Source organism: Globicephala melas, chromosome 2 (genome assembly GCF_963455315.2).
Source record: "Globicephala melas chromosome 2, mGloMel1.2, whole genome shotgun sequence".
Taxonomy (NCBI): domain Eukaryota; kingdom Metazoa; phylum Chordata; class Mammalia; order Artiodactyla; family Delphinidae; genus Globicephala; species Globicephala melas.
In genome coordinates this window covers 30,879,455-30,906,429 of record NC_083315.2, presented here as the reverse complement: position 1 = coordinate 30,906,429, position 26,975 = coordinate 30,879,455, and the positions used below count along the sequence as shown (strand labels likewise).

General features: G+C 41.9%; 1 protein-coding gene across 7 annotated transcripts in view; it reads right to left on the bottom strand.

Moving 5' to 3' along the window:
- ENTREP2 (endosomal transmembrane epsin interactor 2) overlaps positions 1 to 26,975 on the bottom strand; it is a 371,116-nt gene that overhangs the window by 265,406 nt on the left and 78,735 nt on the right. The window lies entirely within an intron of this gene.

The following is a 26,975-nucleotide window of genomic DNA, read 5'->3' as shown; positions in this document are numbered from 1 at the left end:
AAACCTGTGTGCCCCACGTTGTACAATCCAAACAGAGTCTGGCCCTCCACCAAGAGCACGGGTTCACACCAAAACACATGCAGCATGGAACAGACAGGCACGAGCCAAGGAAGCCACAGACAGGATGAAGAGGCACCCTACCAAATGGGAGAAAGTACTGGCAAACCGTGTATCTGAAAGGGGCTAGTATCCAAAATATATAAAGAATGCATACAACTCAATACCAAAACCCCCCAAACAATTCAATTTTTAAAATGGGCAGAAGATCTGAATAGACATTTTCCTGGAGGAAATGCAGGTGGCCAAACAGACGCATGAAAAGATGCTCAACATCGCTCTTCATCAGGGAATTGCAAATCAAAAGCACAATGAGATATCACCTCACACCTGTCAGAATGGCTGCCGTCAAAAAGACAAGAGATAACAAGTATTGGTGACGATATGGAGAAAAGGGAACTGTTGGTGGGAACGTGGATTGGTGAAGCCACTATGGAAAACAGTAGGGAGGTTCCTCAAAAAATTAAAAATAGAACTATCATATGATCCAGCAATTCCACTTTAGTGTATATACCCAAAGAAAACAAAAACACTAACTTGAAAAGATATATGCAGCCCCATGTTCACTGCAGCATTATTTACAACAGCCGAAACAACCTACATGTCCATTAATGCAGAGGTCCCTAACCCCCAGGCCACGGACGGTACCGCACAGTAGGAGGTGAGTGGCAGGCAACCTAGCGAAGCTTCATCTGTATTTATAGCTGCTTCCCATCGCTCGCATTACCGCCTGAGCTCTGCCTCCCGTCAGATCAGCGGTGGCATTAGATTCTCATAGGAGCTCGAACACTTCTGTGAACCGTGCATGCGAGGGATTTAGGTTGCGCACTCCTTATGAGAATCTAATGCCTGATGATCTGAGGTGGAGCTGAGGCAGTGATGCTGGCACAGGGAAGCGGCTGCAAATACAGATTATCATTAGCAGAGAGGTTTGACTGCACAGAGACCATAATAAATCAATTGCTTGCAGACTCATATCAAAACCCTATTAGTGAGTGGCAAGTGAAAACAAGCTCAGGGCTCCCATTGATTCTGCATTATGGTGAGTTGTATAATTATTTCATTATATATTACAATGTAATAATAATAGAAATAAAGTGCACAATAAATGTAATGCAGTTGAATCATCCCAAAACCGTTCCCCATGCCGGTCCGTGGAAAAATTCTCTTCCACGAAACCAGTCCCTGGTGCCAAAAATGTTGGGGACCACTGCATTACTGGATGAATGGATAAAGAAACACACACACACACACACACACAAATATATACACATATATATATAAAACACACACACACATACAACAGAATATTATTCAATATTACTCAGCCTTAAAAAAGAAAGAAAGCTTGCCATTTGTGACAGCACTGATAGACCTTGAGGGTATTATATTAAATTAAGTAAGTCAGAGAAACATAAATACTGTATGGTATCACTTATACGTGGAATTTAAAATAAAAAAACAAAACAAACAACAAAACAAGTTTATAGATACAGAGAACAGATTGGTGGTTGCCAGAGGTGAGGGTTGAGGAAGTTTGGTGAGATGAGTGAAGAGGGTAAAAATGTTCAACTTCCAGTTATAAAATAAGTAAGTCCTGGGGAGGTGATGGACAGCATGGTGACTACAGTTAATAATGCTGTATTGTGTACATGAAAATAGCTAAGAGAGTAGATCATAAAAGTTCTCTTCACAAGAAAAAAATTTGTGACGATGGGCGGTGATGGATGTTAACTAGACTTGGGTTGGTCACTGTATTTCGCAATAAATACAAATATCGAGTCATCATGTTGTTCACCTGAAACTAATATAATGTTACCTGTCAATTACACCACAATAAATATAATTAATTATTTTAAAGAAACAACAGAGAGGCAGAGTGGGGTGGGGGCAACAGGCATGGTCTGGGGCCCTGTGTCGCCTGCACGATGTTGACAGTAACTCCATTCCTGAGGACTTGCTGGGGACAGACAAGGCTCCTGGGCCAGCGCAGGTTACAGCAGGCGCAGGACCTTGTAAGCTCTGCGTTTTACTGTGATCACCACCAAGCCGAGCAGGAGAGCCACACACCAGGCTCTTCCTTCCACACAGGCTGGGCTCTGTGATGACAGCGCTGCTGGAAGATGCTCCCCTCAGCTCCCGTAACAACCTCCTGCAACCCCAGACATGGACTGGGATGCAGAGGGACTATCCACCCCCAGCTCTGCGGACAGCAGTCAACTCTGAACCAAGGCAGCCAGCAAAACAAGACCTGGTGGCAAGAGAGACACCACCAGGACAGAGAGAGGGGACCCCTCTGTTCCCCAGAGTGGACACGAGACCATCACAGGAGTCCTGAGAGACAAGATGTTACTGTGGCTGCTGGTCCTGGTGTCCACTCCCCCTAGTCAACCATTCAACCTGGGCAGGCATGTCTTCTGTCTCCAGGGAAACCGGACCCAGTGGGGAAAGACGACTGGTCCATGGCAACAGGCATCTGATTTCATTTCTCAGTGATGCCCCTGCCAAGGGTGGCATCTGTATCCTGATCACATTGATATCTATCCATGAGATAATAGTCTATTAAGGAATACTCACAGACAAGATAATCATATTTGGGGAAAATGTGACAGATGGGCAAATGAAAACAAATGCAAACTTACACAGTGTCAAGGGGCAACAGTCTGAAATCTAGAGACATGATACATACATAGAAATTTTAGAAAGCAGATTACACTGTTCAAGATGCAACTTTAGCTCTGTAATTTTTATAACTACAATTGGAAATTCTTTTTGTCCTCAGAATAATGAAACTGGTTATTTACATAATAGGTATGAGAGTTTGAAAAAGCGTATTGTGTATTTTATTATAGGCTTAGTTTCAGAAACCACTGTAAAGTTGACCTCCCACCAAAAGGAAAAAAGTCTATGTTCACGTTTGTTAGGATTCATGGGGAGGGGGGTGGTTAGCGGACTCCTTCTTATTTTCAGAAGGCATTCTGGGCTAAAACATCAGAAGGAAATGTCACGACAACAATAAATAGGTCAGACATTGGCCCTACTCTCCGAGAGCACATCCAGGCAAAGGGCGGTATGTGAGAGCTCGTTTCTTCACACCTTCACCAGCAATGGGTTTTACCATCCTTTAACTCTTTTTTGATTCAATAGACAAAATATATCAATACTAACATAACACTAGCAGCTGATACTTATTCATAATGATCCAGGCATAGCATTAAACAAAATTCTGCATAAATTTTCTCAACCCTCACAACAGTCCAAAGAGTCAGGAATTATTATGCTTATTTTACGTGTGAGAAAACTGAAGCTTGGAAAATTAAAGCAACATGCCCCAAACCACATGCTGAAGATTGCCAGGGATGACGTGAACTTAAGTATCTAATTCCAAAGTCCAGGCTACCTGAACAACAAAAAAGTCATCTTGTCATCAATTTCTCTGACTTAATTACTAGTGAGGTTTTTTAACAGGACTCAAACCATGTTTCTTATGTTTATCGGCCTTTTATATTTGTTCTTTTTTGAAACTGCACATTCATTATCTTTTTACTGATTTTTCTACTGGAATATTCTCTTTTTTTCTTATTGCTTTGTTAAACTCAACACTTATCAAATACTTTAATACATTTCCTACCAGGGGCAAATTTTTTTCTGAGCTTTCTGTCTCTAGTTTTAGTGAAGGGCCAGTAATACATTTTAATAGCTAGCTGGAAACATCTCCCCTCATGCCTTTTCCTTTATAAAAATTTCCTCGAATACAGCTTTTCTATTTCTTCCTTGGATACTAGTCCGTTTTGGATTTTACTTCTTAAGAAAATGTGATGGCATCTTTTCATAGAAAAACATCTGTTTCAATATGATGTTCAAATATATTAGAGGTGCACAAACATTTCTTATTTTAAATGCTTACCTCTGCATTACCTACCCCTCTTGTTCAATATAATTTTCTTTGTTTTTCTGCTTTGGGGGAAGAAGATTATTCTTATCACATGATTCTTTATCTTATTGGTCTTTTCCAAGAATGAGCGCTCAGGTTTCTTCATCAGTTCTACTCTTTTTATGTTTCCTAATTTTTCATCTCCAATTTTATCTTTATTCCCTCCGATTTTTATTTGGATGTGGATTATTGCTTTTTTTCCTAGTTTACTTGAGTGGCATGTCCAGCTCATTTAAAAAATTTTTTCCTGCTTAGCAATAAAAGTACCAAAACTATACATTTTCCTATGATCATGCATATTTGATAGAGAGTATTACCGTTATGTCCTTTTTGAAATTTTTCACTCAATATTTGGTTCTTCTTATTTCTGTGCATTTTTATACTTAGGCTACAAATGAAGGCTTCCTAAAAGAGTATTACTGTTTTCTGCACTTTATATATAAGATATCAAGCTATATTTTAAGAGTTTTGATTTCTCCCCTTATCCGAGGGTTATTTGGCCTAGTAGATGTTTTTATTTATTCATTTTTATTTGTTTCTTTGCCGTTTTTAAAAATGACGATTTTTTAACCTATCCCTTTATTAAATTCTAGCTTTACAGAATGGTGGTCATAGATCCATCATTTCCACATTTTAGAATAAGCTGATATTTTCCTTAAGACCTAGAATATAATCAATGTTTTAAATGATTCATCAATACTTGAAATAAATAGTATTTTCTGGTGGAACAGAATATTGGTTATAAAACTATTAAAGTATCCTTTTATATCATTAAATTATGTCATATCTTTATTCATTTTGCCTTACTCTCAAAGACAGAAATGAGCAACTTTGAGACGACAACTGCGATTTTTGTCAATTTCTCACTGTATTTTTCTCAGTTTTTATTTTATGTATTTTGAGGTTGTATTTTTAGTAAATGATCAGGGCAATTTTATCTTCATTGTAGCACTTTCCTTTCGTTACCATAAAATGACCTTACTCATTCTTTTTGATGCCTTCTGCCTTGATTTAACATTGTTTCTTTTCATCTGGACCTGTCCTGTACATCTTTGTCCATTATTTTTAACCTTTCCTGGTCCCTTTTACCCATGCTGTTTTTTAAAAGCTTATGACACAGTTGTATTCTCTGAGTAAATCTTTGTTAATGGGGGAGTTTCAGCTGTTTACTGTAAGAAGATCCACTACATCTGATCTAGCTATCTTCCTTCCGTCATCCTGAGTACCTGACTTTTGAACTTCCCTCGACGTGTGGTTTGTAACACACCCCGTCCTTCCTGTTCACCTCTCCCCAGCTCCCGGGAGCCTGGGAGCATCCTGGCTACTGTCCTGAGAGCTGGTGCTTCATTCCCCCTCCACGCGGCAGCCCAAGCCCAGCCCGCAACACAAGCTTGGCCACAAAGATGCTCTCAGGACCTCCATTCTGGAGCAGAGTGGATCTGGGTGCTTGTTACGCAGAGATGTTCATTTTGTAAAAAAACACATTGAGCTGTGCACCTAACAATTTGTGTAATATGTTAGACTTCAATAAAAAGTTCAAAAAAACAAGGCCTGGGGACAGAATCTGTTGCTAGGAGACAAAGAAACCAGGATTCTGGCTTTGGTTATTAGCTCTCAGAGCTCAGAGGATGGGTATACACCGAAACCTATGAAATGTTTCTGGGAATTTTAGTACTAGAGAAACACCAAGCCTGGTCAACAATGATCTCAGATGACCCTATACCTGCCAACCAACCCCAGGGCCACAGGATGGGGCTGTGACAGTCGCTGCCCTGCAGGGACATCCTGCCCATCTCTGATGTGGGAGGTGGCAGTGGTCCAGAAGGTCTCCTTGCAGATCAGACCCAGGTGCCTGCAAACCATGTCCAGACCCTGAGCTGGGGGAGACACAAGCCTGTGCCCTCTTGGGGAGGACAGGATTAGGGTTCAAGTCATGCAGGCATGGGCATTCCTAAAGTCTCCCTGGGAAGAACAGGGTATGTGGACCTGAACAGCGGAAAGGTGGGACCTGCTTTAAACACTTGCTTCTACCACGCTGGACAATTACTGTTCTGTGGGGCACATTCTGCTTCCCTCCAGGGAGCACTGCCCAAGAGAAAGGCAAGCATCAGGTGTTATTTAAAATTTCTTAGAAACCACATTAAAAAGAAATTAATCATATGTCTCCCCAACTCAAGCCATCCAAAATATTATTTCAACATGTAAACAAGATAGAAAATTATTAACAAACTATTATACACTGTTTGATGGACACCACGTCTTTGAAATCCAGTGGGTGTTTCACAAACACAACATAGCTAAATCTGCACCTGCTACAACATCACTTTTAGGGGTTCATCCCAAGGAAATAACCAGACAAGTATCGAAAAAGGTATATACAAGAATGGCCATGACTGAAAAAGCAAAAAGCTGTGAGATCTTCTGAGTACCGCTCACACCCCTCGGGAAGCCCAAGTGGCCTGGTAAATGCAACACTCAGTGCCTCCTCCCCCTCCCCTCTTCGTTTGCTCTGCTGAGTCCAGGCCAGTTGGGTGCTCTGCTCCATGGCCCCCTCCCCTCTGCTAGGAGATGGGAGACCAGGACCCACACCCATTTACCAAGTTCCCCCTCCTTCCACCAAGCCCCCTTCCTCTGCCCATCAAGCCTCATGGCCTCCCTGCCCTGGCTGAGGACCTGCCCACTCTGAGAGGGAAGAATCCCCTTAGGGCTGCACACCTGCTGACTTCTTGGTGTGTGTTGTGTTTCCATCCTTTTACTCTAGCTGCGTGGGGCCCCAAATCCTGTGTTTCTGGAATGCTCCTGTGAGATGCAGACACCCCCAGTCTATGGACCACGCTTCCAGGGCCCTAAGCACCTAAGGGCTCTGTCTGAATTAAACAGAATTAATTAATCTAAAAACACTCGTAAAGCATAAAGATTAAAAATATTCAACTGTATGCTTAACATGCCCCAACTTTCAAGCAGATGCAAGATTCATGCATAAGATGGACTAGTTACACACAAAAATAAGGAAACCACATGTTCCCTCCACAGCTGAGCCTAGAGTGAATTAGTCCTGAAATCACCACACCCACTTATAATCTGATGAAAATTCTGAAACAATGCTAAGGCATAAAGATTAAAAATAACAATTTTTTAATTATTAAAAATTATAAAATTATGGAAATATTAAATTATATGCCTAACAGATCCTGGACACTCTGGGGTTGAAGGCGAGGAGAAGGCCACAGATAAAAGGGCAGCACCTGAATCTCCCCTTAAAATCACAGAACTTAGTCCTTGACAGCCCTGTCCTTGTTAGGACGGCTACCGTTCTCCTCTGACTTGATGAATGAGCTGGTCCCGCACCTTCTGCCCCCACATACAGCTGAACATTGCATTTTTAAATTCTATTTAACTAACAGACTTAGAGTAGTTTGGAATTCACAGCAAAAATCAAGCAAAAATACAGAGAGTTCCCACATACCCCTCCCCCTACACACCCAGTCTCCCCCGTCATCAGCATCTCCCACCCGAGGGGCACATGGGTACACTGGATGACCCTGCATTGACACATCATCAGCATCACTCCAGGTCCACAGCTTACATTAGGGTTCCCTCTTGGTACATTCTATGGAATTCAACAAATAAATACTGACATTTTAGTATCCACCATTATAGTATCATACAGAAGAGTTTCACTGCTCTAAAAAACCCCCACACGCCACCTATTCATCCCGCCCTCCCTCCCTCCCTTCAAATCCCTGGGCAGCCACCGATCTTACTGTTTCCACAGTTTCACTTTCTCTGGAATGTCATATGTTTAGAATCATACAGTATGTACCTTTTCAGATTGCCTTCATTTAGTAATTTGCATCAAAGATTGCATTTAAGGTTCCAAGTCTTTTCATGGCTTAACAACTTATTTCTCTTTACTGCTAAATAATATTCCATTGTCAGGATGGAAGCAACCAAGGCCATCTTGGTTGCTTCCAGGTTTGGGTAATTATGAGTACAGTTGCTATCAGCATTTGCGTGCAGGTTTTTGCTTGGAAATAAGTTTTCAGTTCATTTGGGTAAATACCAAGGAGCACGACTGCAGGATCATGTGGTAAGTGTATGCAAGGTTTTGTAAGAGACTGCCAAACTGCCTTCCACAGTGCTGCACCACTTTGCATCTCCATCACCAATGAATAAGAGTCCTGTTGCTTCCGCATCCTCGTCAGCATTTGGTGTTAGCAGTATTTTGGATTTTGGCCGTAACAGATGTGTAGTGGTATCTCATTGTTGTTTTCATTTGTAATTCCTTAATGAAATATGAAATTTTTACTAACGCTTACTTTCCATCTGTGTATCTTCTTTGGCAAGGTGTCTGTTCAGGTAGTTTGCCCATTTTTCAATCAGGTTGTTCGTTTTCTAATTGTCGAGTTTTAAGAGTTCTTTGTCTACTTTGGATAACAGTCCTTTACCAGATATAACTTCTGCAAATATTTTCTGTCTGTGGCTTGTCTTCTCATCCACTTGACAGTGCCTTTCGCAGAGCAGAAGTTTTCAATTTTAATGAAGTCCAGCTTATCATTTCTCTCACATATCATGCCTTTGGTGTTCTATTTAAAGAGTCATTTCCAAACCAAAGGTCATTTAGATTTTCTCCTCTATGTTATCCACTATAAATGTTATCTTTATGTTTTTTATTTAGGTTCATGATCCATTTTTAATTTTTGTGAAGAGTTTGCACGTGGCTGTCCAGTTGTTACGGCACCATTTGTTGAAAGCACTATCTGTTCTCCACTGAGTCAGCTTTGCTTGTTGTCAGTTGATTACGTTTGTATGAGTCTGTTTCTAGGCTATCCATTCTGTTCCAATGATCTGTGTGCCTATTATTTTGCCAATAGTACACCGTCTTGATTATCATAGCTTTATAGTGAGCCTTGAAGTCAGGTAGTGTCAGTCTTCTAACTTGGTTTTACTCCTTCATTATTATGTTGGCTTTTCTGGGTATTTGTCTTTGTATGTAAGCTTCAGAGGAAGTTTGTTGATATAAATACAAAATACCTTGGGTGCACAGCAAAGTGATTCAGGGGTGTGTGTGTGTGTGTGTGTGTGTGTGTGTGTTTATATATATTTATATAGGGTTGGCCAAAAAGTTCCTTTGGTTTTTAAGTAAAAATAAGAGACACATTTTTCAAAAAGACTTTTGTGTCCAGGAGTCCCACTGGGTCCTGCTTGATTTCAGTAGGTCAGATCCAGGCATTTTACATGCACTTATTCTCCCAGAAAAACCGAGTGCTAACCCTGACACTGTTCTACAGGCAGGGAACAGGTTCAGAGAGCCATGTGGCTGACAGGATCATGGTGCTCCAGCTGGGTGTCAGGCCTGAGCCTCTGAGGTGGGAGAGCCGAGTTCAGGATATTGGTCCACCAGAGACCTCCTGGCTCCACTTAATATCAAATGGCGAAAGCTCCCCCAGAGATCTCCGTCTCAATGCTAAGACCCAGCTCCACTCAACAACCAGCAAGCTCCAGTGCTGGACACTCCATGCCAAACAACTAGCAAGACAGAATCACAACCCCATCCATTGGCAGAGAGGCTGCCTAAAATCATAATAAGATCACAGACACCCCAAAACACACCACTGGACACAGTCCTGCCCACCAGAAAGACAAGATCAAGCCTCATCCACCAGAACACAGGCACCAGTCTCCTCCAACTGGAAAAAAAATTAGTTAAATCATCTAGTACTCTTCTTGTACTATTTCATTAAAGCTCAGTATTTCAAACTTAAATTTTTTACAATCAAAGAGCAAGGCCAAAGCTGTTAAAGCACCCTATTCATCTGGTATAATACTTTTATTTCTACTGTTGGTTTGAATTTTGTTTGTTTGTGGGTTTCTGGGTGGGCAGGGGCTGCTAAAATTCTCAGGCAGGGAAAAGAATCTCAAGCAAGCTACACCAGACTCACATTTATCACATGTAATGTACTTAATTCTCAAACCTTTCATTCAATTGTACCAGAATACATTAAAATGTATTCTTGAATAAGTATCTATGGATGAAAATGCTTAATACTAAAATTAGGTTGGGGGGAGGGATAAATTAGTAGTTTGGGATTAAAATATACATACTACCATATATAAAATAAACAACATACTACCATATATAAAATAAACAAACATAAGTTCTCTTTCATAGAACTGCCATCATGGATGGAGAGGTACCATTCAGGTGTGTAGCATAGGGAACTGTACTCAATATCTTGTAATAACCTATGATGGAAAAGAATCTAAAAAGGGATATATCTATATATCTATATCTCTATATAACTGAATCACTCTGCTGTACAATGGAAACTAACACAGCATTATAAATCAACTATATTTCAATAAAAAAAATTTAAGAGACAAAAATAAAATAAAATTATGTCAATTCTCCTCTAATACATCTATAAATAAAACACAAATCCAATCAAAGATCCTAACAGTTTCTCACAGAACCCGACACACTGATTAAAAAAGTTCATGGGTGGACTTCCCTGGCGGTCCAGTGGTTAAGACGCCGCACTTTCATTGCAGGGGGCACGGGTTTGATCCCTGATCAGGAACTAAGATCCCACATGCCACGTGGCGCGGCCAGAAAAAAAAATTCATGGGTAAAATATTTAAGAATAAAATTTTTTAATTAAAGAAATACAAGAAAATTGCCCTAAGAAAAACCTCAACTTATTATAAGGCTACCAGTGTCAGAACTCACAAAGAGACCAAAGCCAAAATAGAAATTCCATAAACAGATCGACATACACAGTCCCAAAATCCTGGGGTAACTGGCCATCGGTTAAAAAACAATAACTAAAACAATTCTACTTCATACTACACATAAAAGTAAACATGTAGATTATAGATGAGTATGTAAAAACTTTTTAACTTTTAGAAGAAATTATAAGAAAATTTCTCTATAATATTAGCATATGGAAATACTTCTTAAATAAGACAAAAATCACTTAAGAAAATTTTTACATATTTACATCAAAATTTAAACTTCTTATGGCAAGTGACAGTCTAGAGTCTAGGATAAGGTATTTCTAACATATTATTTGAAAAGTATCCACAATCTATAGAGATCCTGTAAATTGGTAGGAAAAAGCAAACACACTAACAGGAAAATTAACAAGGGACAGGAATAGGCAATTTAATGAAGAAGAAATCCCCATAGCAAATAACATAAAAATAAACACAAACTCATTAAACTCAGGAAATACAAGCTAAAACAGTGATACATACCCTGAGGCAGATTTACTACAAAGCTAATGAAGTGTAAGCTTCATGACCCCCTCACTCATGTGGGCCCTTTACAAGGCCCTGGCTTCCCATGGTATTCACACAGTCATACGCTTTTGCAAACTTTGTAAAAGTAATTGTTCATGGATGTTTTGGAATCTAATAAAGAGGAAGTTAAACTGGTTTGGGATACACTGATGTGATTCGAAGTCATGTTGGTATAATTAGATTGTCACTACCCTTCCCCAGGAGGACTGGTGAACAGTGACACTTCTGCTGCCCTGTGCCAGTTCACCCCACGCAGTGAAATGCAGCCTGGGTCCAGAGGTCCAGCCACTATAAAACATGCTACAAAGCACTTACCGCAGATGGACAAGGAAGCATCTTAAAATTAATCTCTGGACAAGTAAACTTGAAATGATCTAAAATTTTACCATTCCTACATGAAAGAAACTTCATGGACGTTTCTAAACTACAGTAATCTAAATATGCTGAAATAAACTTTTCTAGATTATTAGGGGGGAAAAAACACTGTAAGGAATGATGTCAGCAAAAATATCAAACTAAGGAGATGCAAAATTCTACCTCTCAATAAAAGCAATGGCAAAACTGTCATAATCAACTTTTTTAGGAATTCTGAAAATTATCAAAGGTTTACAGCAACACAGGAAGTGTTTATTCAAAGAAAAATGGCTAAATCTCAGTAAGAACAGTGAGTTCTGTGTGGTTTTTTTACTACAGCCCCATCCCCCATTCCCCAGCAGTACCCTTGAAAATAACAGCCCACAGTCATAGTATCAGAGGGAGCAGAATGGGCCTCTTTCACAAAGAAATGTCATTATTTCTTTTAACCCGTCTGGTGGCTCCCTGGAAGACCAGATCAAAAGGCTTATTTTTATTTTATCTGACTACGAATTCTCCCAGTGCTAAAGTTACTACTCAGGGATATTTGTTGAAAACATTTCCAGGCAAATGTTTCATTCACTATTGCCTGGGGTAATACATAACAGTCTGGGCAAACAATACCCTAATCAGAAAGCTGAGGATGAAAGACTGGGGAATGAGAGGCCCAGAAGAGCTTTGAAAAGTTCTGAAGTATTCTTGGGAACCTAAAAGTCCATGCACGTGCAGAGCTGCGCCCATGCTCCAGAAAGGCCCGAGAAGGCACTAAGCTCTCACCTCTGGCTGACCTTGAGCTCTACACAAGCCACCTGTCTGATTATGAACAGGCCCCGACATGCACACACAGCCTCCTGGCAAAGACAGGGACATTTTTGTGTTGCAGACATTTAAGGAAACGTCTAATCATTAGCAGACCACCAAGCTCTCAGAACAGAGACTGCAGCGGCCACAAACAACAAAGAATACAGACTTCACAAAATTAGCTCAGAAAAGTTACCAACAAAGAACAACTCCAAGGAACAGAAACAACAAAGCCTGGAGTGAGGGGAGAACATGGTTTCCAGAGTTATGACATAATAATAGGCAATATGTCCACTTTTCAATGAACAAAATAAGGCATACAAAGAAACAGGAAAATATGGCCCAACACAGGAAGAAACAGCAATCGAAAGACACTGTCTCTGAGGAAGCATAGACACTTGGACTTACTGGACAAAGATATCTTTTTTTTTTTTTTTTAAGATTTTTTTCTTTCTTGATGTGGACCATTTTTAAAGTCTTTATTGACTTTACATAGTAAAGTCATAGTATTTGTTACAATACTGCTTCTTTTTCATGTTTTTTGGTTTTTTTGGCCTCAAGGTATGTGGGATCTTAGCTCCCCGACCAGAGATCAAACCTGCACCCCATGCATTGGAAGGCAAAGTCTTAACCAAAGGACCACGAAGGAAGTCCCTGGACAAAGACTTTAAATAAGCTTTTAAGTGTTAAAGAACTAAAGGAAACCATGACTAAAGAACTACAGGAGAGCAGCAGAATAATGTTTCACCAAATAGAGAATACAATAAAGAGACAGAAATTAAAGTAGAAAAAATAATAGAAACTTTGGAACTGAAAAGCATACTAACTAAAATTAACATTTCTCTATAGGGGCTCAACAACAAATTTTAGCAGGAAGAGGAAAGAATCAGTGAACCTGAAGATAGATCAATTAAGATTGTCCAGGCTCGGGGGAAAAAAAAAAAAAAGAAGAAGAAAAATGAACAGAGCCTCAGAGACCTGTGGGTGCCACCACAGTGCTCCACATACACATTTTGGGGATCTCAGAAGCACAGGAGAGAGAAGGGGCACAGAGAATATTTGAAGAAACAATGGCCTAAAACATTTCATATCTAATGAAAAGCATTGATCTACATATCCAAGAAGCTCAGGTAGGATAAACTCAAACACTCACCTAGATACGTCATAATCAAAGTGGCAAAAGCCAAAGAGAGAATCATGAACACAGCAAAAGAGGAGCAACTCATCACGTGGAATCAACCCTCAGTAAGATGAAAGGCCCATATCTCATCAGAAACCATGGAGACCAGCAAGGCAATGGGATGACATTCAAATTGCTGACAAAAAGCTGTCAATGAAAAATTCTATCCACCAAAACTGTAGTTCAAAAATGAGGGAGACATTGAGACATCCCCAGATCAACAAAAACTCGAAGTTCATAGCTGCCCTACAAGAAATGCCAAAGGGAGTCCTTCAGGCAGAAGTGACAGGACACTAAGTAGTAACTTGAGTCTATGTGAAGAAGTAGTGGCCATCACTAGGGGTAATTACACAGGTAAATACAAAACACAATATAAATGCATTTTTGTTTGTCACTTCTTTTTTTCTATCTCATGTAAACCACGTCTACATGAAGCAATGATTACAGGTCTATGTTGATGAGCACACAATGTATAAAGATACAATTTGTGACAACAGCAGAAAGAGAGAGAAGAATGGAGCAAGGTTTCTGTACACAATTAAGCTGGTATTAATAATAACTGTTTTGTTATAACTTAAAATGCTAACTGTAATCTCCAGGGCAACCACTAAGTAAACAACTCAAAATATATAGTAAAAGAAATGATAAGGGAATGAAAATGGTACACTATTAAATAGTTATTTACCCACAAGAGAAGACAGTAACTGGGGAGCAAAAAAGACTTAAAACATAGAAAACAAACAGTCAATGGCAGAAGTGAATTTTTTCTTATCAGTAATTACATATTATGTAAATGGATTAACTGCTCCCCCAAAAAGAAAGGATTTGGCATAACAAACTAGAAAACATGATCAAACTACACCTACATGGAGCCCTGCAAGAGACCTACTTTAGATTTAGATTTAGGTTGAAAGTAAAAGGGCAGAAAAAGATATTCCATATAAACAGGAACCAAAGGAGACCTAGAGTGTATATACTAACATCAGACCAAATAGACCTTAAGACAAAAATGCTATGATAGACAAAGAAGAACATTATACAATAATATGAAGGTCAATCCATCAAGAAGATTTATATAAGAATTATAAATACACGTAACAACAGAGACCTTAAAATACACGAAGCAAAAACTGACAGAATCCAAGGAAGAAAAAGACAATTCAACAATAATAGATGGAGACTTCAATATCTCAGTTTCAATAATGGATAGAAAAACTAGACAGAATATCAAGCAAGGAAAGAGAATATCTAAACGACTATAAACCAACTCGACTTCATAGATACAACAGCAGAATACACCTTCAAGTTCATACAGGACATTCATCAGGATAGAACATATGTTGGGCCATAAAACAAGTCTCTACACATTTTTTAATTGTATATTTTTGATGGTGACTATTTTTTCAAAGTCTTTACTGAATTTTTTACAATATTGCTTCTGTTTTATTTTTTGTTTTTTTGGCCGTAAGCCATGTGGGATCTTAGCTCTCTGACCAGGGGTCAAACTCACACCCCCTACATCAGAAGGCGAAGTCTTAACCACTGGACTACCCATGGAAGTCCCCAAGTCTCTACACCTTTTTAAAGATTCAAATCATGCGAGATGTGTTCTCTGACCATAATAATTTTTTTTAAAAAAGAGGGAAATTTAGAAAACTTCCAAATATGTGCAAATTAAACAACACACTCCAACCTAAGGCAAATAAAGGCATTAGACAGGTCAATATACCTTGTGAATATAGAGGTAAAACTCTTCAACAAAATATTAGCAAATCTAATCCAAGAGCATATGAAAAGGATTATTCACCATAACCAAGTGGGATTAACTACAGAAACATAAGGTTGCCTTAACATGAAAATCAATCAATATAATACACCATATTAATAGAATAAAACACAAAACCTACATGATGAACAGATGTACAAAAAGCATTTGACAGATTTCAACATTCTTTCAAGATAAAAACACTCAATAAACTAAAAATAGAAAGGAACTTCCTCAAGCTGATATAGGGCATCTATGAAAAACCAACAGCTCATATATACACTAACAAACGTAAGGTCGATAGCTAGTGGGAAGCAGCTGCATAGCACAGGGATATCAGCTCGGTGCTTTGTGACCGCCTGGAGGGGTGGGATAGGGAGGGTGGGAGGGAGGGAGACGCAAGAGGGAAGAGATATGGGAACATATGTATATGTATAACTGATTCACTTTGTTATAAAGCAGAAACTAGCACACCACTGTAAAGCAATTATACCCCAATACAGATGTTTAAAAAAAAAAAAAAACAGCTAACATCATACTTAATAGGGAAAGACTGAAAGCTTCCCCTAAGATCAGGAATAGACAAGGAGGTCCACTGTCACCACTTATACTAAACATTGTATTGGAGGTTCTAGCCAGGGCAAGGAAGTTCTAAATAAAAAAATTATATAAAATACATCCAGTGTAGAAAAGAAGTAAAATTACCACTGGAGTCAAATGATATGATCATATATATAGAAAACCCTAAAGAATCCACTCACACACACACACAAACCAAACGTATTACTGCTTATAATAAACAAGTTCAGCAAGGTTAGAGGAAAAACTTCAAAAAACAAAAATCAGTTGTTCTTCTATACACTAACAATGAACAATATGAAAATGAAATTAAGAAAACAATTGCATTTACAATAGTAGCAAAAGAATAAATTTAACCGAAGATGTGTAAGACTTGTACACTGAAAACCATGACATTGTTGAAAGAAATTAAAGATGACAAATAAACGTAAAGACAGCCATGTACACAAATTCAATGCAATCCATACCAAAATCCTAATTAAATACTTTGCAAAAATTGACAAACTAATCCTACAATTCATATGGAAATTCTAGGGACCCAGACTAGCCAAACTATCTCAAAAAGGAACTACAAAGTTGGAGGACTCACACTTTCTGATTTCAAAACTTACTATAATGCTACAGTAATCAAGACAGTGCAGTACTGGCATAAAGGTAACTAAACAGATCAATGGAATAGAACTGAGAGTCCAGAAATAAACTTATACAATTTGTGGGTGATACTGATTTTCAGCAAGGGTGCCAGGACCATTCAATGGGGAAAGAACAATATTTTCCAAAAACTGTGCTAGGACAACTAGATATCCACAAGAAAGGAATGAAGATGGACCCTGTCTTATGCCATAAACAAAAATTAACTCTAAATGTTTCAAAGGCCTATATTTAAGAGCTACAACTACCACAACTAAGACCCAACGGAGCCAATAAATAAATAAATAAATAAATTTTTTTAAAAAAGAGCTACAACTACAAAACTCCTAGAAGAAAACATAAGTATAAATCTACATGACTATGGAATAAGCAACAGTTTCTTGGATAGGACACCAAACGCACATATGACCTAAGAAAAATCAGATAAACTGGACCTCATCAAAAGTTAAAACTTTTGTGCATCAAAGGATACTATTTTTGTTAATGAAGTATAGTTCGTTTACAATATCATGTAAGTTTCAGGTATACAGCACAGCGATTCAGTTTTATTTATATACTTTATATATATATATATATATACACACACATTCTTTTCCCTTATAGGTTATTACATAATATTGTTTCCTGAGCTATACAGTAGGTCCTTGTTGTTTACCTATTTTATCCATAGTAGTGTATGTATGTTAATCCCAGTCTCCTAATGTATCCCTCCCCCCACCCACCAAAGGATACTATTTAGAAAATAAAAAGACAACCCACAGAATTAGAGAAGATATTTACAATATTTACAAATCATATTGGGTCTGATAAGGGTCTAGTATCCAGAATATATAAAGGACTCGTACAGGTCAACAATAAGAAGAGAAATAACCCAATTAGAAAATGGGCGAAGAATCTGAATAGAGGGGGCTTCCCTGGTGGCGCAGTGGTTGAGAGTCCACCTGCCGACGCAGGGGACATGGGTTCATGCCCCGGTCCAGGAGGATCCCACATGCCACGGAGCGGCTGGGTCCGTGAGCCATGGCCACTAGGCCTGCGCGTCCGGAGCCTGTGCTCCGCAACGGGAGAGGCCACAACAGTGAGAGGCCCGCGTACCGCAAAAAAAAAAAAAAGAATCTGAATAGAAATTTCTCCAAAGAAGATATTCAAGTGGCCAATAAGCACATGAAAAGAGGCTCAACATCATTAATCATTGGAGAAATACAAATCAAAGCCACAAGATACCAATTCACACAAACAAACAAACGAAAAAGGAAAACAAGTGTTGGAGAGGCCATGGAGAAACTGGAACCCTCATACCTTCCTGGTGGGAATGTAAAATGGGGCAGCTGCTTTAAAAAGCAGCCTGGCAGTTTCTAAAAATGTTAAACATAGAATTAAACTCAGCAATTCTACTCCTTGGTATGTTAGATAGATAGATTAGAGAACTGAAAAGGTATGTTTTATGTTCACACAAAATCTGGTACACTAATGTTCATAGCAGCATTATTCATAATAGCAAAAAAGTGGAAACCACCCAAATGTCCATCAACTGGTAAATGGTTAAACAAAATGTGATAGAGCCACATAACAGAATACCATTTGTCATTAAAAGGATGGAAGTACTGTTTCACGCTGTAACGTGGATAAACCTTGAAAACATGATGCTAAGTAACAGAAGCCAAACACAGAAGGCACATATTGTATGATGCCAGTTAAATGAAATGTCCAGAATAGGCAAACCCATCGGGACAGAAAGCAGGTTATTGGTTGTTAGTGGCTGAGGGGAGGGGGAAATTGGAGGCGACTGCTAATAGGTTCGGGATTTCTTTGGGGGGTTATGGAAATGTTCTGGAATTAGTGTGATGGTTGCACAACACTGAAATATACTGAAAACCACTGAATTGTACACTTTAAAATGGTGAATTTTAGGTTATGTGAATAATATGTCTATAATAAAAAAATAAAAATAATAAAATCATTTTAATCAGCAATGCCAAAGGAAAAAAACCTAAGTATCTTTTGAGAATCTAGGGAAAATGAAATGACAAAATCGTTGTCAGGAATAGGCAGTCAAGGAGTATGTGGCAACATAACGTAGAAAAAGAGTATTACAGAGGTGTGTCAGGCAAGTCTTTAACTTTTTAAAATGTGCTTTTTCTAGATCGTATGATCTATCTGGTACATTTTAAAGCATTTGTGGTGACTTATTTTCTCATTCTAAATAAATATCCACTTTCATGTCTAAATTTGTATTTGCAATTTTGTATTCTTTCTGTTAAAAGAACTGTAAAAGTTGGGTCCCACGAAACCTGGAGAGGAAGTGAGAAAATAATAACTCTTCTTGGCCCCAAATAGGAGTTCAAACTGACCTAAACAACTGGAAAAGCAATTTGGGAATTTTAGTGGCACTAAGGTGCCCATTCCCTGACCCGAGAATTCTTCTGGGTGTGGGCTGTGCCGACACGTTTGCACCTGAGCACAGGGACACGAGGGGACATTCCAGTCCCTGCCGCCGCGGGGTAAAGGCGGGTCATCAGAAACATGCTGCATGGTCATCACAGCACAGCACAGACAACTGGGATCTATTCTCCAAGGGAATCACAAACAGGCAGTAAATGAACCTGCACCACAGAAAGGATGTGAGAAACCACACAAGATGCTCCAAGCACGTTTCAGAATGACACACAGTTAATACCACTTGTGTGATTTTTTTAAAAAACACACGTGCAAGCTTTGTATGTTTATTCTGCAGATACAGAAATGAAGTAAAAAGGAAGGTTTTCTTTGGTTATGAAAGGAACAAGATAGGCTGGGGGAAGATACAAGAGAGACTATAACTGTATCTATGATGTTTTCGTTCTTTAAAAACATTGTGAAGAACTGATGCAAATACTTCAAAGCTTAGGCATCTAATTCTGCATTGTGCAAATACACATATTCTTTGGCTCACTCTCTGACCTTTTCTGTCTGAAGCTCGGTTGAGAACACTGACCTGAGCGGAAGAAATACTTGAATCTTAACACATTTGTCAACCAAGAGCGGGAAAAACAGGCAAGAGCAATTCAGGAAATGCTAAGTAAAATAATGATACGTTAACAGTTTTCATCTATCAAACTGGAAGCGTTGGCGGCTCCAGTTTGATAGATGGCCGCGGGAGAGGCCACGACAGTGAGAGGCCCGCGTACCGCAAAAAAAATAAAATAAAAAAGTCACCCTCTTTTCATCCGCACTGAGATTTTCTTTTTAAATCCCTCTTTAAACACTTCCTTTTGTGTGATATCTTAACCTTAAGTACTGAACCTTAAAGAAAAGCTGTTTTCCACTCATTGCTTTTAGATTCACTCTCCCTGACCTTTGAAAATGGCAAAAGAAAGAAATGGGGTCACATGCTTTAAACGCCCAAGCAGCAAAGGGACCAAGTGACAAATCCAGTTAGAATACCAAGCCCCAAGAACCCTAAAGCCATATGCCACAGACCCCTCAGCCTAATGAACCACGATGTTGAACATCAAAATGTAACAACACTAAAAGTTCAAGTGTTCTCTTTGAAAAGGAGTAGGAAAACCCTAAAACTCCACAGAACCTAGTTTGCAAAACCGCGGATCTGCATTCCCATCAAGAAGAAGCAAACAGACGCAGGATCTTTCCCTCTACAAAAGCCAGGCCTCCTCTACCTTGTCCACGGAGGAGGGGGACATACACCGGGTGTGATGCACATATGTTGCAATACTACTGGGGAGATGGGTGACACAGCTCAAGGCCTGGGGGGGTGAACAGGAGGTTCTCACTGCAGCAAGATTTTTACAGTATTTGCTCAGAAATGGTGAGTATTTGCTCCAGCTTAGAGGTACTCCCTCTGGACGCTGCCTGTCTGTCCACATCCCACAAGAGCATCCCAACCCGAATGCAAACCCTCAGCTTAACGGACAACACCCATCAGCAGGAGCATCTCCAAGTCCACGTCCTGGTCTCTGAGGTCTGGAGGCACAGAGATTTGGGGCACATTCATGTAATCAATAGATATTAATGAAGGGCCTGATTGGTGGCCAGCACCGGTCCAGACCATGGGTGGACAAAACAAACAACAATCTCCCCTTGTGGGGCTGACAGTCTATACGAGAGACGTCCTAAGTAAGCACCTAAGGAGGTGATGAGTGCTCCAGGGGAAAAGCAGAGACCAAATAAGGGGACCAGGGGTGATGGGGGGAGGCCTAGGTTTCCGTTTTCATTTTTTCTATTGTGCTAAAAGAACACATAATGTAAAATTTACCATCTTAACCAGTTTTAAGTGTATAGTTCAGTAGTTGAGCATATTGACACTGTTGTGCTATGAATCTCTAGAACTTTCTCATCTTGTGAAACTGAAACCCTGGACCCACTTCCCCACCCCCGCCCTGGCAACCGACACTCCACCTTCTGTCTCTATGAATCTGACTGCTCTGGGCGCTTCGCGTAAGTGGCATCATACAGCGTTTGTCCTTCTGTGCCTGGCTTATTTCATGTAGCAAAATGTCCCCAATCTGTGTTGCAGAATATGTCAGAATGTCCTTCCTTTTGAAGGCTGCGTCCTATTCCACTCTACGGACAGATCACAGTTTCTTCATCCATTCGTTCTATCCGTCCATGGACACTTAGGTGGCTTCCACTGAGCACTGTAAACAGTGTTGCCATGAACGTGGGTGTGTGGGTGTCTCTTCGAGATCCTGTTTTCAGGGAAGGCCTAGTTTTAAACAGGGCAGTCAAGGTGGTTCTCATTGAGAAGGTGGCATCTGAGGAAAGACTTGAAGGTGATGAGAGAGAGGGGGCCATGCACTGTCTGGGGGCAGGGGGAGTGGACAGGTCATGACCAAGGCTCTCAGCTGGGAGCATCCTGGTGCAGTGGGAGGACCAATAAGAGGGCTGAGAGGCTACACGGGTAGGGGTGGGGGATGGGGGAGAGAGATGGAGACAGAGATAGAGAGAGACAGAGAGAGGGAAGAGGAGACTCGAGGTCAGAGCGGGCTGACCACGCAGAGGGAAAGGAGGACAGACTGATGTCCACGTTAAAAGAGGTTGCAGGTGGGGTGGAGAGGTACTGCAGTCATCAGACGAAGATGACCATGGCTCAGACCTGCAGGGGCAGCAGAAGAAAGAGGCAGACAGTCACCTTCAGGTGGACTTTACGTTCCCATTAACAGGGGGATGTGGGGTCAGGGTCAGGTCCCAGGTGCGCGGCCTGGAAAGAGTGGAGCTGCCCGCAGCTGGGGCAGGAAGCCTTCCCAGGGGGCGGGGCGGGTAGACACCCAGCCCGGGCTGCCCACCGATGTCCCTGTCACTGACCCGCCCCCCCTCCTGCCCCCTCCCCAGGCCCTTCCCTCTTCTTTCCTTGCACGGCCTCTGTGGCTCCGTGCCACCTTCAGTGGAGGTGACAGTCCCCACTGTTAAACTATTTCCAGTCACTCTCTCATCAGTAGCTCTGCACCCTCACCCACATTTTCAGAGCAGCTCCCACAGACGTCCGTGAGCGCAAAATCACCTACTTTCTAAAGACGGATGTCTTCAAAGCCCAGGGCTGTTCGGGCCAGAGTGCATTAAGAGAGTAAAGAATGGAGATTGAGAAAATTAGTTATGGACACAGCAGACGGCTAAAGATCTTCACAGGCAATGTCAGTCCCCACCCCCTGCAAAACATCCCCTTGTGCTTTCCCTGTCCAGGTAAAGGGACAGGATGCCACCATCTCAGCAAGGCCCCACTGTCCTCATTTCCCATGAAAGAACAACCTTCAGTAGAATCGCAAGGTCCGCATGAAAAGCCAGGTTAAAGGCTTACTTTAGAATTTTGGAAAGAAAAGTTGTGACACCCATTCAAGGAATTCTAGGAATTCACAATTAAAGGATTTCTTAAAGTTCTGAGTAATCACGATGCAACCTACTCAGCCATCCTACAAATCCTGACTAAGGGGCAGGACACGAGGCGGACAGTGCAGGGGCCAGGATGGGTGGCACCTGAGTCCTGAGCTTCAGCCCACACCTCCTGGTGGGAGACAGGAGACTCCACAAGCTCACAGTAAACCTGGCTGTGGGGTACGTTTATACTGAGTTTCAACAGTGATGCTTAAAATCGTTTACAGTATTACATGCAACAGTGATAAAGAAGACAGTCACCGAACCGTGACCCTGAGACATGGCAGACAACAGCGACCCAGTGGAGGAATCGGAACACAGCAGGTCAAGACTGACTCTGAGCTGAGGATGCTCCGGTCACGGCCCAAGAAGGGCACGGAGCCAAGAAAGGCCACACGCGGGACTCGCCCTTCAGGCCAGCATGCACAGGTGAGGGCACAGGCGACACCGCAGGGCCACCCACCCTCCTCGCTCTGCCAACCGACGACTTACAAAGTCAACTACGAAGGAGGTCTTGGAGACAGAAAGGCTGGGCCCGCTCCTTACGCAGCACAGGAAAGAGTGTGAAAATCACACTCGCATCCTCATCCTGACACTGATGCTGCCACTGATGAGGTAGTGACGTCCACTATGAGTCTCAGTCTCAGGAACAAGCCCCCAGTGAGTCAGTTGCCTGGTCTGTGATGGTGGCTGGGTAAAGCCTGGGCTGCGTTAACCTGATGAGGATTTCAAATTCCAGAAGACCTCCTTCCCAAGAGCTCTCATTTCATATATAAATATATACACATACATATATATATGTGTTGTTTTAATTTGACTCTAACATTAAAATTTACCTTGAAGGCGACCTGCTTGGAGAAGGAGCTCATCAACAGAGTCTGACTTCCCCCCCCCACTCCCCTCCACCTCTCCCTATGCAGGGGGGTGGGAGGGGACAAGGAGGGGGCCCTGCAGCTGCCCCTGGAGCCGCCCCGGGATGGCCCCGTCCCTGACAGAGGTTTGGGGGCAGGGAAGTGAGTGATCTGAGGGGCGAGAAATGGTTAAAAACTCAGGGTGACAGGCTATCAGATCCAGAACTCTTGGCCTCATAGTATTTCTAGTGATTGCCATTCAAGCTATCCATATATGTTGGACTTGCAATCTGAGAAGAAAAACAACAAAATACCTTGTTTGACTTTGTGGATATATTAATTGGAGAAATGTGATTGTTCTTAATTACTAAATCTATGTTGTAATACCATGTTTTTCATTAAACACATCAGACTGAATCTCATGGGTTTTCATTTCAGCTCTAAACCCCAGTTCACGTCCTTTCTTCACAGCCTTGCTTTCTTCACCATCGATTTACTGGACACCTACTATGTGCCAGCCCCTGTTCCAGGCACTGCAGATACAGCAGAAAACAAAACAGACAGAATCCCTGCCTTTGCAGAAGAGGAGCAAACAAAAAATAGTAACCAGAAATAATAAACAATACCCCCAAATAGTAAACAACCACAGCAACACATGGGTTCTGTAGTGCCTTAAACCACTGAAGTTGACAGTCTCACAGTCCTGGAGGCTGAAGACCGAGATCAAGGCGTCTCCAGGGTTGGTTCCTTCTGAGGGCTGGCAGGGAGCGTCTGCTCCAGGCTTCTCTCCATGACTTACAGGTGGCTATATCCTCCCCCTGCCTTCCCATCATCTTCCCCGTGTGGGTCTGTATCCAAATTTCCCGTTTATAAGGACACCAGTCAGACTGGATTAGGGCCACCCCAAGGATCTCATTCTACCTTGATTACTTCTGCAAAGACTCTACCTCCAAATAATGGCATATTCTGAGGTGCTGGGGGTTAGGACTTCAACATATGAATTGGCAGGACACAATTCAACCATAACAACAGGAAACAAAAGTCACCCTAAGAAAAAGAGAGGCATTCAGACAACCACGGACGTTGTGGTCCCCTCTCAGCATCCATTCCTTCCCCCACCACCCCAAAAAACGAAACAGCCGTACTGAGGACAGACCCACCCAGCTCCGGGAGCTCCCTCACAGGTGCAAGCCAATCACCATAAACTCTTCCCCCGGCCAGAGCATTAGACGTGGGATGGACATACTCTAGGGCCTGAGCAAAGGTGGATTCAGGGCAGTCCTTGACCACTGTGACAGTCAGGCAGTAGGCCACGGCCTAAGTTGGCCCAATTAACAGAAAGTCTAAAACGCTTGCTCAGACAGGGCAGTGTGAAGATGTGAGGCCTGGAACTGTTGCAGCCATTTTGCCGCTGCGAGGCCAAAGCTGAGCCTCAGAGGAGGACAGAACCAAGAGAACAGCAGAGAAAAAGAATCTAATCTCTGATTAATAAACCCACTTGAAACTCATCCTGCCTGCAGAGATCCACAAAGCCAGGGCGACAGCAATGCCAGGAAAATCTGATATAAAACTATCAACACAAAGCTTTTACTGGTGAACTTAATCACATTTAAAATAGAGAACTCACCACTCTCACTAGTATTCAGGGGATAGCTCTGTCCACTCGCACTGGCAAAAAAGTGAAACAGTAATAATACTAAGTGCTCATGAGCATGTGGATAAAAAGTAACGCTCAGATGCAGGCATGGATGTGTAAATCAGCATGGACCGTACAAAAATGACCCCCTTCTGCCTCCCTCCCTCCTGCTTCATCAGAAGATGCCTACACCCTAATGCCCTGTGACTATGCAAAAGAGACCCTGAAAAGACGATAAAGGTGAGGGATCTTGAGATGGGCCGACCACCTTGGACTATCTGGGTGAGAGGATCCATCTAACCCCACAAGCCACGAGAGCCCTTAGGAGCAGAGAACTTTTCCCGTTGGACTCAAGGTTGAGGCAGGAGAGATGTGAGAAGCCACTGCTGCTGGCTGTGCAGACAGAGTTGGAGGCCACTAGCCAATGAATGTGGTGGCCTCCAGAGGCTGGGAATGACTTCGGCTGACAGCCAGCAGGGAGAAAAGGATCTCAGTCCTACAAACACCAGAAACGGAATTCTGCCAGCAATCGGAACTGCTGGAGTAAGGAAATGGATTCCCCCCAGGGGTCTCCAGGAAGGAGCACAGCCTGCCCAGGCCTTGACCGTAACCCAGTGAGACATGCCACGGGATTGCTAACAGAACAGTGAGACCATAAACCTGAGTTGTTTTAAGCCACTAAACGTGGCAATTGCTGCAGCGGCCCGAGAAAACACAGACAGCTGCCTGGAAAAGCAGCACATCCGAAGCCAGCACAGCCAAGGAGGGGCATCCCCCTGCAGCAAGTGCCCACCCAGGTGTACACCCTACAGCAAGTGCTCCCGCCACCACTGGTGGGACTGTCCTACACCTGTGGAGGCACCAGCCACTGAGGGCTCTTAGGCACTTGAAAGGCAGTTAGTACAACTGAGGAACTGCAGTCTTTTTTTTTTTGGTACGCCGGCCTCTCACTGTTGTAGCCTCTCCCGTCGCGGAGCACAGGCTCCGGATGCACAGGCTCAGCGGCCATGGCTCACGGGCCCAGCCGCTCCATGGCATGTGGGATCTTCCTGGACCGGGGTATGAACCCGTGTCCCCTGCATCGGCAGGCGGAGTCTCAACCACTGCACCACCAGGGAAGCCCCTGCAGTCTTAATATAGTTAGTCTAAATTAACTTAAGACTGTAACCATCACAGGTGATGCGTGGTTCCTCCATTGGATGGCGGTGCCCACAGCAGAGATTCTCTAACACTGCTGCACATTAAAATTTCCTGGGGAGATTTTTAAACGCTGATGCCCAGGCTGTGTGCCAGACCAATGACATAGAATACCTGGGGGTGGGAGCGAGACACATCAGCATTTTTTTAACTCTCCGGGGATTCCAATATACAGGCAAGTCTGAGACCCAGTGCCCCAGGGAGACACCCCACAGGAGCACACGTGGTCAGATACAAGGATGGTGGCTGAAAACCCCCCCCGCCCCCGCCTTGTAATAAATACTAAACGGAAAACTGTAAGGTTCCCATTCATTCAATGGAATATTAAGTACACGGCATTCAAAGTAAACGATGAGATCTACACGTATCACCATGGGTAAGTCTAGAAAGCAGCGTTGACTAAAACGAAGTAGAGGGAACACCACTGACAATAAAATACCATTTATATGAATTTTAAAAATACACCAAACAATGATACATGTTGATTATAGACACACACACAGAACTGATACCAAGTTCAAGATGGCAGCACCTGCTAAGGAAGGAGAAAGCGGGGGCTGGGGGCCATGTACAAAGGGAGCTTCAGTTGCATGTGAACTTACTTCATTTTAAAAGATTTGAAGCAATTACAGCAAAATATTATTTGTTACAACTGGATGTTAGGACCCACGTGCATATTATATATATTTTCTCTACACTCTTCTGGTGCATTAAATTTTCCATCATCACAAAAAAGAGGACGGAGGAGTAGATCCCATGGTGGGCAGCACAGGGGATGGTGTTTCTTTGGTGGGGGAGGGTGG